General features: G+C 42.5%; 13 non-coding genes across 13 annotated transcripts; all 13 read right to left on the minus strand.

The window, feature by feature from the left end:
* Positions 1-284: 284 nt before the first annotated feature.
* On the minus strand, positions 285-366 carry trnal-aag (transfer RNA leucine (anticodon AAG)). The gene has a single exon. It is a non-coding gene; the product is annotated as a tRNA-Leu (tRNA).
* Positions 367-2,199: 1,833 nt separating this feature from the next.
* trnal-uag (transfer RNA leucine (anticodon UAG)) lies at positions 2,200-2,281 on the minus strand. Its single transcript has one exon. It is a non-coding gene; the product is annotated as a tRNA-Leu (tRNA).
* Positions 2,282-2,854: 573 nt separating this feature from the next.
* Positions 2,855-2,926, minus strand: trnae-uuc (transfer RNA glutamic acid (anticodon UUC)). The gene has a single exon. It is a non-coding gene; the product is annotated as a tRNA-Glu (tRNA).
* Positions 2,927-3,399: 473 nt separating this feature from the next.
* trnal-aag (transfer RNA leucine (anticodon AAG)) lies at positions 3,400-3,481 on the minus strand. The gene has a single exon. It is a non-coding gene; the product is annotated as a tRNA-Leu (tRNA).
* Positions 3,482-5,315: 1,834 nt separating this feature from the next.
* Positions 5,316-5,397, minus strand: trnal-uag (transfer RNA leucine (anticodon UAG)). Its single transcript has one exon. It is a non-coding gene; the product is annotated as a tRNA-Leu (tRNA).
* Positions 5,398-5,964: 567 nt separating this feature from the next.
* Positions 5,965-6,036, minus strand: trnae-uuc (transfer RNA glutamic acid (anticodon UUC)). Its single transcript has one exon. It is a non-coding gene; the product is annotated as a tRNA-Glu (tRNA).
* Positions 6,037-6,509: 473 nt separating this feature from the next.
* trnal-aag (transfer RNA leucine (anticodon AAG)) lies at positions 6,510-6,591 on the minus strand. The gene has a single exon. It is a non-coding gene; the product is annotated as a tRNA-Leu (tRNA).
* A 1,833-nt stretch (positions 6,592-8,424) lies between these two features.
* Positions 8,425-8,506, minus strand: trnal-uag (transfer RNA leucine (anticodon UAG)). Its single transcript has one exon. It is a non-coding gene; the product is annotated as a tRNA-Leu (tRNA).
* Positions 8,507-9,073: 567 nt separating this feature from the next.
* trnae-uuc (transfer RNA glutamic acid (anticodon UUC)) lies at positions 9,074-9,145 on the minus strand. Its single transcript has one exon. It is a non-coding gene; the product is annotated as a tRNA-Glu (tRNA).
* Positions 9,146-9,618: 473 nt separating this feature from the next.
* trnal-aag (transfer RNA leucine (anticodon AAG)) lies at positions 9,619-9,700 on the minus strand. The gene has a single exon. It is a non-coding gene; the product is annotated as a tRNA-Leu (tRNA).
* Positions 9,701-11,533: 1,833 nt separating this feature from the next.
* trnal-uag (transfer RNA leucine (anticodon UAG)) lies at positions 11,534-11,615 on the minus strand. The gene has a single exon. It is a non-coding gene; the product is annotated as a tRNA-Leu (tRNA).
* Positions 11,616-12,182: 567 nt separating this feature from the next.
* trnae-uuc (transfer RNA glutamic acid (anticodon UUC)) lies at positions 12,183-12,254 on the minus strand. The gene has a single exon. It is a non-coding gene; the product is annotated as a tRNA-Glu (tRNA).
* A 473-nt stretch (positions 12,255-12,727) lies between these two features.
* On the minus strand, positions 12,728-12,809 carry trnal-aag (transfer RNA leucine (anticodon AAG)). The gene has a single exon. It is a non-coding gene; the product is annotated as a tRNA-Leu (tRNA).
* Between the last annotated feature and the right edge of the window lie 826 nt (positions 12,810-13,635).

Here is a 13,635-nt window from a genome sequence, read left to right on the forward strand (position 1 = left end):
CACATTACAAGGGAGTGGACTGGACTTGAAGCACACTTGAGTGGCATGTGGGAAAGTCCACTAACCAGTCAGTGATGAGACCATGAACAAAAAGACATGAAAAACATGCAAGTTGTAAATGACTTTACAGCACGTGCCTAATGTGGTTTGGAAGAATTGCTCCTGATGGGTTTCCTGCATGTTTGGACTTGACAGACATTCTATAACAGATTTGATTTCCACTGCAGCCCTTACAATTTATTGGTAAGGCATGGAAGAAACAAAACTTTGCCGCTAGAACACTATGGCAGCAGTGGGATTCGAACCCACGCCTCCGAAGAGACTGGAGCCTTAATCCAGCACCTTAGACCGCTCGGTCATGCTACCAATGCGAGTAAGGACCTCATCGCAAAAATCTAGATAGTAAAACTTGAAAAGTGCAGCACAAAATAGAAGCCCAGAACATTCAGTGATGCTCTTGCTGTTTTAGAAAAACATGTTTAATACTTGCCTGAATGTTTTTGGATACAATAGCATCTGCCTGCCCTGGTTAAACTCTTATTGCAGCAATAGGATTTCAACCCACATGTGTGAGGAGCCTGGAGTCTTAACCCAGATCCTTAGACCACACAATCTAACACCTTACAATGCGGTGGACTTGAAGCACACTTGAGTAGCCACTAACCAGTCAGTGTTGACACTGTGAATAAAAATATATGAAACACCTGCACATTGTAAATGACTTTTGCAAAAGAATTTCTTTTATTCATGTATTAATCGCATTATTATAAAAACAAACAATATCCTGCTCACTCTTCTGTTAATCTTCTTCTCCACTGATGCCTTACAAAAGCCGAAGCTATTGTTGCCTGTCTGTACTTCAACATCATTAGTGAAAGGTCAAAATGACTGACCATGAGAGACGTGAGACCGTCTCTGGAAGGCTCTGATTCTTCTATTGAAGTTGGACTTGAAGTGGATTGGACTTGAGAGTTTTATTTCTTGAACATCTGTAAATTGTATTCAACAGATATTAACTGAAATGGAACTAGGGCAAGAGCATAGTCTCATGTAACACACACTCGTGTTACATTTGTACCACAAGGTAACCAAGTAAGTTATTACAAAGATATTCCTATTTACAACGATGGGCTAGGGAAAGGTAGAAATGAGAGTATTTAAAAAGAAGTATCAAAAGTTAACCCTGTATTCCTGAGAATTCTTTTAGAATGTTTCGAATTCACAAGAGCTATTTTAGGATTTTTGAGAGTTCTATTAGAATGTTCCAGATTCCTGAGAATCCTTTTAGGATGTTCCAAATTCCTCCAAATAATTCTCAATGACACATTGCAACACCAAGTTTTATTATAGTCACACATTGCAATAGAGTTTTCTGGGTAATTGACCAAGTCTGGTGGCATTACCTCCAAAGCTTATAGAAGTTTCTGCTAACAGCAGCTACATTGTCAGGAACAGCACCTACCAACAGATATCCTCAACAGCTCACCTCACTATCATAACCGAGCAATATTATTGTCAAATGTTGATGTTATTCACCTACAAAAACTCCTGGCTGTCCGTTGCTGTCATGGGGTGCGGAGGGTTAAATAGCAGCGCACATCTGAAAATAGCTTAACATACTCATGGTCCCTTTGTGGTTGTATAATACCTTGGTGCCACTGGATTTCAGCATGTCTCTCACACTCATACTGGTAACAGATGGTATCTCAGGATGTTTGAGGGAAGCATTCACACACAAAGGACCCAGAGTGGGGGGAGGAGTCTTTTGTCTCCTTCTCCACTGTAAGAGGTGGCAAGGGAGTGTGAAACTTTCTTTGGGGGTGGGGGTACCAAAGGTGTGAAAACAGCTGTGTACTGCCTTTAGTTCCTGTAAGAGGTATGTAACTGAAGGCCATGCTAGACTCAGTTAGGGACTCTGCCCATCGTCTGCCCCGCAATGATGCATTCCTTCACCAAGCTTGGCTTCTGTTCTTGTTATTATTAAAGAATGTTAGCTACCACTGACCGCTTGTCTGGAGGCTTTATTGAATGGAAAACTTGCACAACACCTAACATCACCCTGGTTTGGAAGAATTGCTCTTGATGAGATTCCTGCTTGATTGTACTTGACAGACATTCTGTAACAGATTTGAGTTCCACTGCAGCCCTTACAATTTATTGGTAGGGGATGGAAGAAACACGAAAAGAACCTGAAGACTATGGCAGCAGTGGGATTCGAACCCACGCCTCCGAAGAGACTGGAGCCTAAATCCAGCACCTTAGACCGCTCGGTCATGCTACCATTGCGAGTGAGGACCTCATCGCAAAAATCTAGACAGTAAAACTTGAAAAAGAGCAGCACAAAATAGGAGCTCAGAACATTCAGTGATGCTCTTACTGTTGTAGAAAAACATGTTTAATACTTTTTGGACACAAAAACATCTGCCTGTCCTGGTTAAAACCTGTTCATCAACCCTGATTAACAATGGGCTCTTGGCTCAGTTTCATCATTGTCCATATGCAACTTGTCATAAGCACTGATCAACAGGCAGGATCACCATTCACAGAGAGTCAAGGAACCGTTGCAATCACAGCATTGTAAGATGGCAAAAGACGTACCCTTAATGCACCCACCCTTGTTTCAAAGAAGCTCATTTGATTTTCACATAAACAGCCACCTTGACTCGCCGCTCATAATTGCAGGCCTGCTTGTGTACATCCTCATCACTGAAGACTGTACAGTCCCGATCTGAACCGTTATGCCATGTGCTTAGCTGATGTTTGCCTTCAGCCAACAACAACAACTTTGCCCCATTTAATCCATCGTGGGATTAACACAAAGAACACATTGGCTTGTGGGCACATTAAAGACATGTTCCCATACCGGGAGTTGAACCCGGGTCGCCTGGGTGAAAACCAGGAATCCTAACCGCTAGACCATATGGGATTGGTTTGGTAATGCGCCACTGTCGTGCTCGTGCTGCTGGGTTAGAACCAGGCATTCTAGCCGCTAGACCATATGGGACTGCTCCACTGTCATGAAATCAAGGATACTCTTGTCACTCTGCAGCCTTGGTGAGACCAACATAGCAGCACCTTAATCAATTCTCCAGCAGTTGCAGGTTCTGCTCAAAAGCACATTACAAGGGAGTGGACTGGACTTGAAGCACACTTGAGTGGCATGTGGGAAAGTCCACTAACCAGTCAGTGATGAGACCATGAACAAAAAGACATGAAAAACATGCAAGTTGTAAATGACTTTACAGCACGTGCGTAATGTGGTTTGGAAGAATTGCTCCTGATGGGTTTCCTGCATGTTTGGACTTGACAGACATTCTATAACAGATTTGATTTCCACTGCAGCCCTTACAATTTATTGGTAAGGCATGGAAGAAACAAAACTTTGCCGCTAGAACACTATGGCAGCAGTGGGATTCGAACCCACGCCTCCGAAGAGACTGGAGCCTTAATCCAGCACCTTAGACCGCTCGGTCATGCTACCAATGAGAGTAAGGACCTCATCGCAAAAATCTAGATAGTAAAACTTGAAAAAGAGCAGCACAAAATAGAAGCCCAGAACATTCAGTGATGCTCTTGCTGTTTTAGAAAAACATGTTTAATACTTGCCTGAATGTTTTTGGATACAATAGCATCTGCCTGCCCTGGTTAAACTCTTATTGCAGCAATAGGATTTCAACCCACATGTGTGAGGAGCCTGGAGTCTTAACCCAGATCCTTAGACCACACAATCTAACACCTTACAATGCGGTGGACTTGAAGCACACTTGAGTAGCCACTAACCAGTCAGTGTTGACACTGTGAATAAAAATATATGAAACACCTGCACATTGTAAATGACTTTTGCAAAAGAATTTCTTTTATTCATGTATTAATCGCATTATTATAAAAACAAACAATATCCTGCTCACTCTTCTGTTAATCTTCTTCTCCACTGATGCCTTACAAAAGCCGAAGCTATTGTTGCCTGTCTGTACTTCAACATCATTAGTGAAAGGTCAAAATGACTGACCATGAGAGACGTGAGACCGTCTCTGGAAGGCTCTGATTCTTCTATTGAAGTTGGACTTGAAGTGGATTGGACTTGAGAGTTTTATTTCTTGAACATCTGTAAATTGTATTCAACAGATATTAACTGAAATGGAACTAGGGCAAGAGCATAGTCTCATGTAACACACACTCGTGTTACATTTGTACCACAAGGTAACCAAGTAAGTTATTACAAAGATATTCCTATTTACAACGATGGGCTAGGGAAAGGTAGAAATGAGAGTATTTAAAAAGAAGTATCAAAAGTTAACCCTGTATTCCTGAGAATTCTTTTAGAATGTTTCGAATTCACAAGAGCTATTTTAGGATTTTTGAGAGTTCTATTAGAATGTTCCAGATTCCTGAGAATCCTTTTAGGATGTTCCAAATTCCTCCAAATAATTCTCAATGACACATTGCAACACCAAGTTTTATTATAGTCACACATTGCAATAGAGTTTTCTGGGTAATTGACCAAGTCTGGTGGCATTACCTCCAAAGCTTATAGAAGTTTCTGCTAACAGCAGCTACATTGTCAGGAACAGCACCTACCAACAGATATCCTCAACAGCTCACCTCACTATCATAACCGAGCAATATTATTGTCAAATGTTGATGTTATTCACCTACAAAAACTCCTGGCTGTCCGTTGCTGTCATGGGGTGCGGAGGGTTAAATAGCAGCGCACATCTGAAAATAGCTTAACATACTCATGGTCCCTTTGTGGTTGTATAATACCTTGGTGCCACTGGATTTCAGCATGTCTCTCACACTCATACTGGTAACAGATGGTATCTCAGGATGTTTGAGGGAAGCATTCACACACAAAGGACCCAGAGTGGGGGGAGGAGTCTTTTGTCTCCTTCTCCACTGTAAGAGGTGGCAAGGGAGTGTGAAACTTTCTTTGGGGGTGGGGGTACCAAAGGTGTGAAAACAGCTGTGTACTGCCTTTAGTTCCTGTAAGAGGTATGTAACTGAAGGCCATGCTAGACTCAGTTAGGGACTCTGCCCATCGTCTGCCCCGCAATGATGCATTCCTTCACCAAGCTTGGATTCTGTTCTTGTTGTTATTAAAGAATGTTAGCTACCACTGACCGCTTGTCTGGAGGCTTTATTGAATGGAAAACTTGCACAACACCTAACATCACCCTGGTTTGGAAGAATTGCTCTTGATGAGATTCCTGCTTGATTGTACTTGACAGACATTCTGTAACAGATTTGAGTTCCACTGCAGCCCTTACAATTTATTGGTAGGGGATGGAAGAAACACGAAAAGAACCTGAAGACTATGGCAGCAGTGGGATTCGAACCCACGCCTCCGAAGAGACTGGAGCCTAAATCCAGCACCTTAGACCGCTCGGTCATGCTACCATTGCGAGTGAGGACCTCATCGCAAAAATCTAGACAGTAAAACTTGAAAAAGTGCAGCACAAAATAGGAGCTCAGAACATTCAGTGATGCTCTTACTGTTGTAGAAAAACATGTTTAATACTTTTTGGACACAAAAACATCTGCCTGTCCTGGTTAAAACCTGTTCATCAACCCTGATTAACAATGGGCTCTTGGCTCAGTTTCATCATTGTCCATATGCAACTTGTCATAAGCACTGATCAACAGGCAGGATCACCATTCACAGAGAGTCAAGGAACGGTTGCAATCACAGCATTGTAAGATGGCAAAAGACGTACCCTTAATGCACCCACCCTTGTTTCAAAGAAGCTCATTTGATTTTCACATAAACAGCCACCTTGACTCGCCGCTCATAATTGCAGGCCTGCTTGTGTACATCCTCATCACTGAAGACTGTACAGTCCCGATCTGAACCGTTATGCCATGTGCTTAGCTGATGTTTGCCTTCAGCCAACAACTTTGCCCCATTTAATCCATCGTGGGATTAACACAAAGAACACATTGGCTTGTGGGCACATTAAAGACATGTTCCCATACCGGGAGTTGAACCCGGGTCGCCTGGGTGAAAACCAGGAATCCTAACCGCTAGACCATATGGGATTGGTTTGGTAATGCGCCACTGTCGTGCTCGTGCTGCTGGGTTAGAACCAGGCATTCTAGCCGCTAGACCATATGGGACTGCTCCACTGTCATGAAATCAAGGATACTCTTGTCACTCTGCAGCCTTGGTGAGACCAACATAGCAGCACCTTAATCAATTCTCCAGCAGTTGCAGGTTCTGCTCAAAAGCACATTACAAGGGAGTGGACTGGACTTGAAGCACACTTGAGTGGCATGTGGGAAAGTCCACTAACCAGTCAGTGATGAGACCATGAACAAAAAGACATGAAAAACATGCAAGTTGTAAATGACTTTACAGCACGTGCCTAATGTGGTTTGGAAGAATTGCTCCTGATGGGTTTCCTGCATGTTTGGACTTGACAGACATTCTATAACAGATTTGATTTCCACTGCAGCCCTTACAATTTATTGGTAAGGCATGGAAGAAACAAAACTTTGCCGCTAGAACACTATGGCAGCAGTGGGATTCGAACCCACGCCTCCGAAGAGACTGGAGCCTTAATCCAGCACCTTAGACCGCTCGGTCATGCTACCAATGCGAGTAAGGACCTCATCGCAAAAATCTAGATAGTAAAACTTGAAAAGTGCAGCACAAAATAGAAGCCCAGAACATTCAGTGATGCTCTTGCTGTTTTAGAAAAACATGTTTAATACTTGCCTGAATGTTTTTGGATACAATAGCATCTGCCTGCCCTGGTTAAACTCTTATTGCAGCAATAGGATTTCAACCCACATGTGTGAGGAGCCTGGAGTCTTAACCCAGATCCTTAGACCACACAATCTAACACCTTACAATGCGGTGGACTTGAAGCACACTTGAGTAGCCACTAACCAGTCAGTGTTGACACTGTGAATAAAAATATATGAAACACCTGCACATTGTAAATGACTTTTGCAAAAGAATTTCTTTTATTCATGTATTAATCGCATTATTATAAAAACAAACAATATCCTGCTCACTCTTCTGTTAATCTTCTTCTCCACTGATGCCTTACAAAAGCCGAAGCTATTGTTGCCTGTCTGTACTTCAACATCATTAGTGAAAGGTCAAAATGACTGACCATGAGAGACGTGAGACCGTCTCTGGAAGGCTCTGATTCTTCTATTGAAGTTGGACTTGAAGTGGATTGGACTTGAGAGTTTTATTTCTTGAACATCTGTAAATTGTATTCAACAGATATTAACTGAAATGGAACTAGGGCAAGAGCATAGTCTCATGTAACACACACTCGTGTTACATTTGTACCACAAGGTAACCAAGTAAGTTATTACAAAGATATTCCTATTTACAACGATGGGCTAGGGAAAGGTAGAAATGAGAGTATTTAAAAAGAAGTATCAAAAGTTAACCCTGTATTCCTGAGAATTCTTTTAGAATGTTTCGAATTCACAAGAGCTATTTTAGGATTTTTGAGAGTTCTATTAGAATGTTCCAGATTCCTGAGAATCCTTTTAGGATGTTCCAAATTCCTCCAAATAATTCTCAATGACACATTGCAACACCAAGTTTTATTATAGTCACACATTGCAATAGAGTTTTCTGGGTAATTGACCAAGTCTGGTGGCATTACCTCCAAAGCTTATAGAAGTTTCTGCTAACAGCAGCTACATTGTCAGGAACAGCACCTACCAACAGATATCCTCAACAGCTCACCTCACTATCATAACCGAGCAATATTATTGTCAAATGTTGATGTTATTCACCTACAAAAACTCCTGGCTGTCCGTTGCTGTCATGGGGTGCGGAGGGTTAAATAGCAGCGCACATCTGAAAATAGCTTAACATACTCATGGTCCCTTTGTGGTTGTATAATACCTTGGTGCCACTGGATTTCAGCATGTCTCTCACACTCATACTGGTAACAGATGGTATCTCAGGATGTTTGAGGGAAGCATTCACACACAAAGGACCCAGAGTGGGGGGAGGAGTCTTTTGTCTCCTTCTCCACTGTAAGAGGTGGCAAGGGAGTGTGAAACTTTCTTTGGGGGTGGGGGTACCAAAGGTGTGAAAACAGCTGTGTACTGCCTTTAGTTCCTGTAAGAGGTATGTAACTGAAGGCCATGCTAGACTCAGTTAGGGACTCTGCCCATCGTCTGCCCCGCAATGATGCATTCCTTCACCAAGCTTGGATTCTGTTCTTGTTGTTATTAAAGAATGTTAGCTACCACTGACCGCTTGTCTGGAGGCTTTATTGAATGGAAAACTTGCACAACACCTAACATCACCCTGGTTTGGAAGAATTGCTCTTGATGAGATTCCTGCTTGATTGTACTTGACAGACATTCTGTAACAGATTTGAGTTCCACTGCAGCCCTTACAATTTATTGGTAGGGGATGGAAGAAACACGAAAAGAACCTGAAGACTATGGCAGCAGTGGGATTCGAACCCACGCCTCCGAAGAGACTGGAGCCTAAATCCAGCACCTTAGACCGCTCGGTCATGCTACCATTGCGAGTGAGGACCTCATCGCAAAAATCTAGACAGTAAAACTTGAAAAAGTGCAGCACAAAATAGGAGCTCAGAACATTCAGTGATGCTCTTACTGTTGTAGAAAAACATGTTTAATACTTTTTGGACACAAAAACATCTGCCTGTCCTGGTTAAAACCTGTTCATCAACCCTGATTAACAATGGGCTCTTGGCTCAGTTTCATCATTGTCCATATGCAACTTGTCATAAGCACTGATCAACAGGCAGGATCACCATTCACAGAGAGTCAAGGAACGGTTGCAATCACAGCATTGTAAGATGGCAAAAGACGTACCCTTAATGCACCCACCCTTGTTTCAAAGAAGCTCATTTGATTTTCACATAAACAGCCACCTTGACTCGCCGCTCATAATTGCAGGCCTGCTTGTGTACATCCTCATCACTGAAGACTGTACAGTCCTGATCTGAACCGTTATGCCATGTGCTTAGCTGATGTTTGCCTTCAGCCAACAACTTTGCCCCATTTAATCCATCGTGGGATTAACACAAAGAACACATTGGCTTGTGGGCACATTAAAGACATGTTCCCATACCGGGAGTTGAACCCGGGTCGCCTGGGTGAAAACCAGGAATCCTAACCGCTAGACCATATGGGATTGGTTTGGTAATGCGCCACTGTCGTGCTCGTGCTGCTGGGTTAGAACCAGGCATTCTAGCCGCTAGACCATATGGGACTGCTCCACTGTCATGAAATCAAGGATACTCTTGTCACTCTGCAGCCTTGGTGAGACCAACATAGCAGCACCTTAATCAATTCTCCAGCAGTTGCAGGTTCTGCTCAAAAGCACATTACAAGGGAGTGGACTGGACTTGAAGCACACTTGAGTGGCATGTGGGAAAGTCCACTAACCAGTCAGTGATGAGACCATGAACAAAAAGACATGAAAAACATGCAAGTTGTAAATGACTTTACAGCACGTGCCTAATGTGGTTTGGAAGAATTGCTCCTGATGGGTTTCCTGCATGTTTGGACTTGACAGAGATTCTATAACAGATTTGATTTCCACTGCAGCCCTTACAATTTATTGGTAAGGCATGGAAGAAACAAAACTTTGCCGCTAGAACACTATGGCAGCAGTGGGATTCGAACCCACGCCTCCGAAGAGACTGGAGCCTTAATCCAGCACCTTAGACCGCTCGGTCATGCTACCAATGCGAGTAAGGACCTCATCGCAAAAATCTAGATAGTAAAACTTGAAAAGTGCAGCACAAAATAGAAGCCCAGAACATTCAGTGATGCTCTTGCTGTTTTAGAAAAACATGTTTAATACTTGCCTGAATGTTTTTGGATACAATAGCATCTGCCTGCCCTGGTTAAACTCTTATTGCAGCAATAGGATTTCAACCCACATGTGTGAGGAGCCTGGAGTCTTAACCCAGATCCTTAGACCACACAATCTAACACCTTACAATGCGGTGGACTTGAAGCACACTTGAGTAGCCACTAACCAGTCAGTGTTGACACTGTGAATAAAAATATATGAAACACCTGCACATTGTAAATGACTTTTGCAAAAGAATTTCTTTTATTCATGTATTAATCGCATTATTATAAAAACAAACAATATCCTGCTCACTCTTCTGTTAATCTTCTTCTCCACTGATGCCTTACAAAAGCCGAAGCTATTGTTGCCTGTCTGTACTTCAACATCATTAGTGAAAGGTCAAAATGACTGACCATGAGAGACGTGAGAACGTCTCTGGAAGGCTCTGATTCTTCTATTGAAGTTGGACTTGAAGTGGATTGGACTTGAGAGTTTTATTTCTTGAACATCTGTAAATTGTATTCAACAGATATTAACTGAAATGGAACTAGGGCAAGAGCATAGTCTCATGTAACACACACTCGTGTTACATTTGTACCACAAGGTAACCAAGTAAGTTATTACAAAGATATTCCTATTTACAACGATGGGCTAGGGAAAGGTAGAAATGAGAGTATTTAAAAAGAAGTATCAAAAGTTAACCCTGTATTCCTGAGAATTCTTTTAGAATGTTTCGAATTCACAAGAGCTATTTTAGGATTTTTGAGAGTTCTATTAGAATGTTCCAGATTCCTGAGAATCCTTTTAGGATGTTCCAAATTCCTCCAAATAATTCTCAATGACACATTGCAACACCAAGTTTTATTATAGTCACACATTGCAATAGAGTTTTCTGGGTAATTGACCAAGTCTGGTGGCATTACCTCCAAAGCTTATAGAAGTTTCTGCTAACAGCAGCTACATTGTCAGGAACAGCACCTACCAACAGATATCCTCAACAGCTCACCTCACTATCATAACCGAGCAATATTATTGTCAAATGTTGATGTTATTCACCTACAAAAACTCCTGGCTGTCCGTTGCTGTCATGGGGTGCGGAGGGTTAAATAGCAGCGCACATCTGAAAATAGCTTAACATACTCATGGTCCCTTTGTGGTTGTATAATACCTTGGTGCCACTGGATTTCAGCATGTCTCTCACACTCATACTGGTAACAGATGGTATCTCAGGATGTTTGAGGGAAGCATTCACACATAAAGGACCCAGAGTGGGGGGAGGAGTCTTTTGTCTCCTTCTCCACTGTAAGAGGTGGCAAGGGAGTGTGAAACTTTCTTTGGGGGTGGGGGTACCAAAGGTGTGAAAACAGCTGTGTACTGCCTTTAGTTCCTGTAAGAGGTATGTAACTGAAGGCCATGCTAGACTCAGTTAGGGACTCTGCCCATCGTCTGCCCCACAATGATGCATTCCTTCACCAAGCTTGGCTTCTGTTCTTGTTATTATTAAAGAATGTTAGCTACCACTGACCGCTTGTCTGGAGGCTTTATTGAATGGAAAACTTGCACAACACCTAACATCACCCTGGTTTGGAAGAATTGCTCTTGATGAGATTCCTGCTTGATTGTACTTGACAGACATTCTGTAACAGATTTGAGTTCCACTGCAGCCCTTACAATTTATTGGTAGGGGATGGAAGAAACACGAAAAGAACCTGAAGACTATGGCAGCAGTGGGATTCGAACCCACGCCTCCGAAGAGACTGGAGCCTAAATCCAGCACCTTAGACCGCTCGGTCATGCTACCATTGCGAGTGAGGACCTCATCGCAAAAATCTAGACAGTAAAACTTGAAAAAGTGCAGCACAAAATAGGAGCTCAGAACATTCAGTGATGCTCTTACTGTTGTAGAAAAACATGTTTAATACTTTTTGGACACAAAAACATCTGCCTGTCCTGGTTAAAACCTGTTCATCAACCCTGATTAACAATGGGCTCTTGGCTCAGTTTCATCATTGTCCATATGCAACTTGTCATAAGCACTGATCAACAGGCAGGATCACCATTCACAGAGAGTCAAGGAACGGTTGCAATCACAGCATTGTAAGATGGCAAAAGACGTACCCTTAATGCACCCACCCTTGTTTCAAAGAAGCTCATTTGATTTTCACATAAACAGCCACCTTGACTCGCCGCTCATAATTGCAGGCCTGCTTTTGTACATCCTCATCACTGAAGACTGTACAGTCCCGATCTGAACCGTTATGCCATGTGCTTAGCTGATGTTTGCCTTCAGCCAACAACTTTGCCCCATTTAATCCATCGTGGGATTAACACAAAGAACACATTGGCTTGTGGGCACATTAAAGACATGTTCCCATACCGGGAGTTGAACCCGGGTCGCCTGGGTGAAAACCAGGAATCCTAACCGCTAGACCATATGGGACTGGTTTGGTAATGCGCCACTGTCGTGCTCGTGCTGCTGGGTTAGAACCAGGCATTCTAGCCGCTAGACCATATGGGACTGCTCCACTGTCATGAAATCAAGGATACTCTTGTCACTCTGCAGCCTTGGTGAGACCAACATAGCAGCACCTTAATCAATTCTCCAGCAGTTGCAGGTTCTGCTCAAAAGCACATTACAAGGGAGTGGACTGGACTTGAAGCACACTTGAGTGGCATGTGGGAAAGTCCACTAACCAGTCAGTGATGAGACCATGAACAAAAAGACATGAAAAACATGCAAGTTGTAAATGACTTTACAGCACGTGCCTAATGTGGTTTGGAAGAATTGCTCCTGATGGGTTTCCTGCATGTTTGGACTTGACAGACATTCTATAACAGATTTGATTTCCACTGCAGCCCTTACAATTTATTGGTAAGGCATGGAAGAAACAAAACTTTGCCGCTAGAACACTATGGCAGCAGTGGGATTCGAACCCACGCCTCCGAAGAGACTGGAGCCTTAATCCAGCACCTTAGACCGCTCGGTCATGCTACCAATGCGAGTAAGGACCTCATCGCAAAAATCTAGATAGTAAAACTTGAAAAGTGCAGCACAAAATAGAAGCCCAGAACATTCAGTGATGCTCTTGCTGTTTTAGAAAAACATGTTTAATACTTGCCTGAATGTTTTTGGATACAATAGCATCTGCCTGCCCTGGTTAAACTCTTATTGCAGCAATAGGATTTCAACCCACATGTGTGAGGAGCCTGGAGTCTTAACCCAGATCCTTAGACCACACAATCTAACACCTTACAATGCGGTGGACTTGAAGCACACTTGAGTAGCCACTAACCAGTCAGTGTTGACACTGTGAATAAAAATATATGAAACACCTGCACATTGTAAATGACTTTTGCAAAATAATTTCTTTTATTCATGTATTAATCGCATTATTATAAAAACAAACAATATCCTGCTCACTCTTCTGTTAATCTTCTTCTCCACTGATGCCTTACAAAAGCCGAAGCTATTGTTGCCTGTCTGTACTTCAACATCATTAGTGAAAGGTCAAAATGACTGACCATGAGAGACGTGAGACCGTCTCTGGAAGGCTCTGATTCTTCTATTGAAGTTGGACTTGAAGTGGATTGGACTTGAGAGTTTTATTTCTTGAACATCTGTAAATTGTATTCAACAGATATTAACTGAAATGGAACTAGGGCAAGAGCATAGTCTCATGTAACACACACTCGTGTTACATTTGTACCACAAGGTAACCAAGTAAGTTATTACAAAGATATTCCTATTTACAACGATGGGCTAGGGAAAGGTAGAAATGAGAGTATTTAAAAAGAAGTATCAAAAGTTAACCCTGTATTCC

Source organism: Copadichromis virginalis, linkage group LG3 (genome assembly GCF_057382275.1).
Source record: "Copadichromis virginalis isolate Kocher_CV1m ecotype Utaka linkage group LG3, C_Virginalis_male_GT1.1, whole genome shotgun sequence".
Classification (NCBI taxonomy): Eukaryota; Metazoa; Chordata; class Actinopteri; order Cichliformes; family Cichlidae; genus Copadichromis; species Copadichromis virginalis.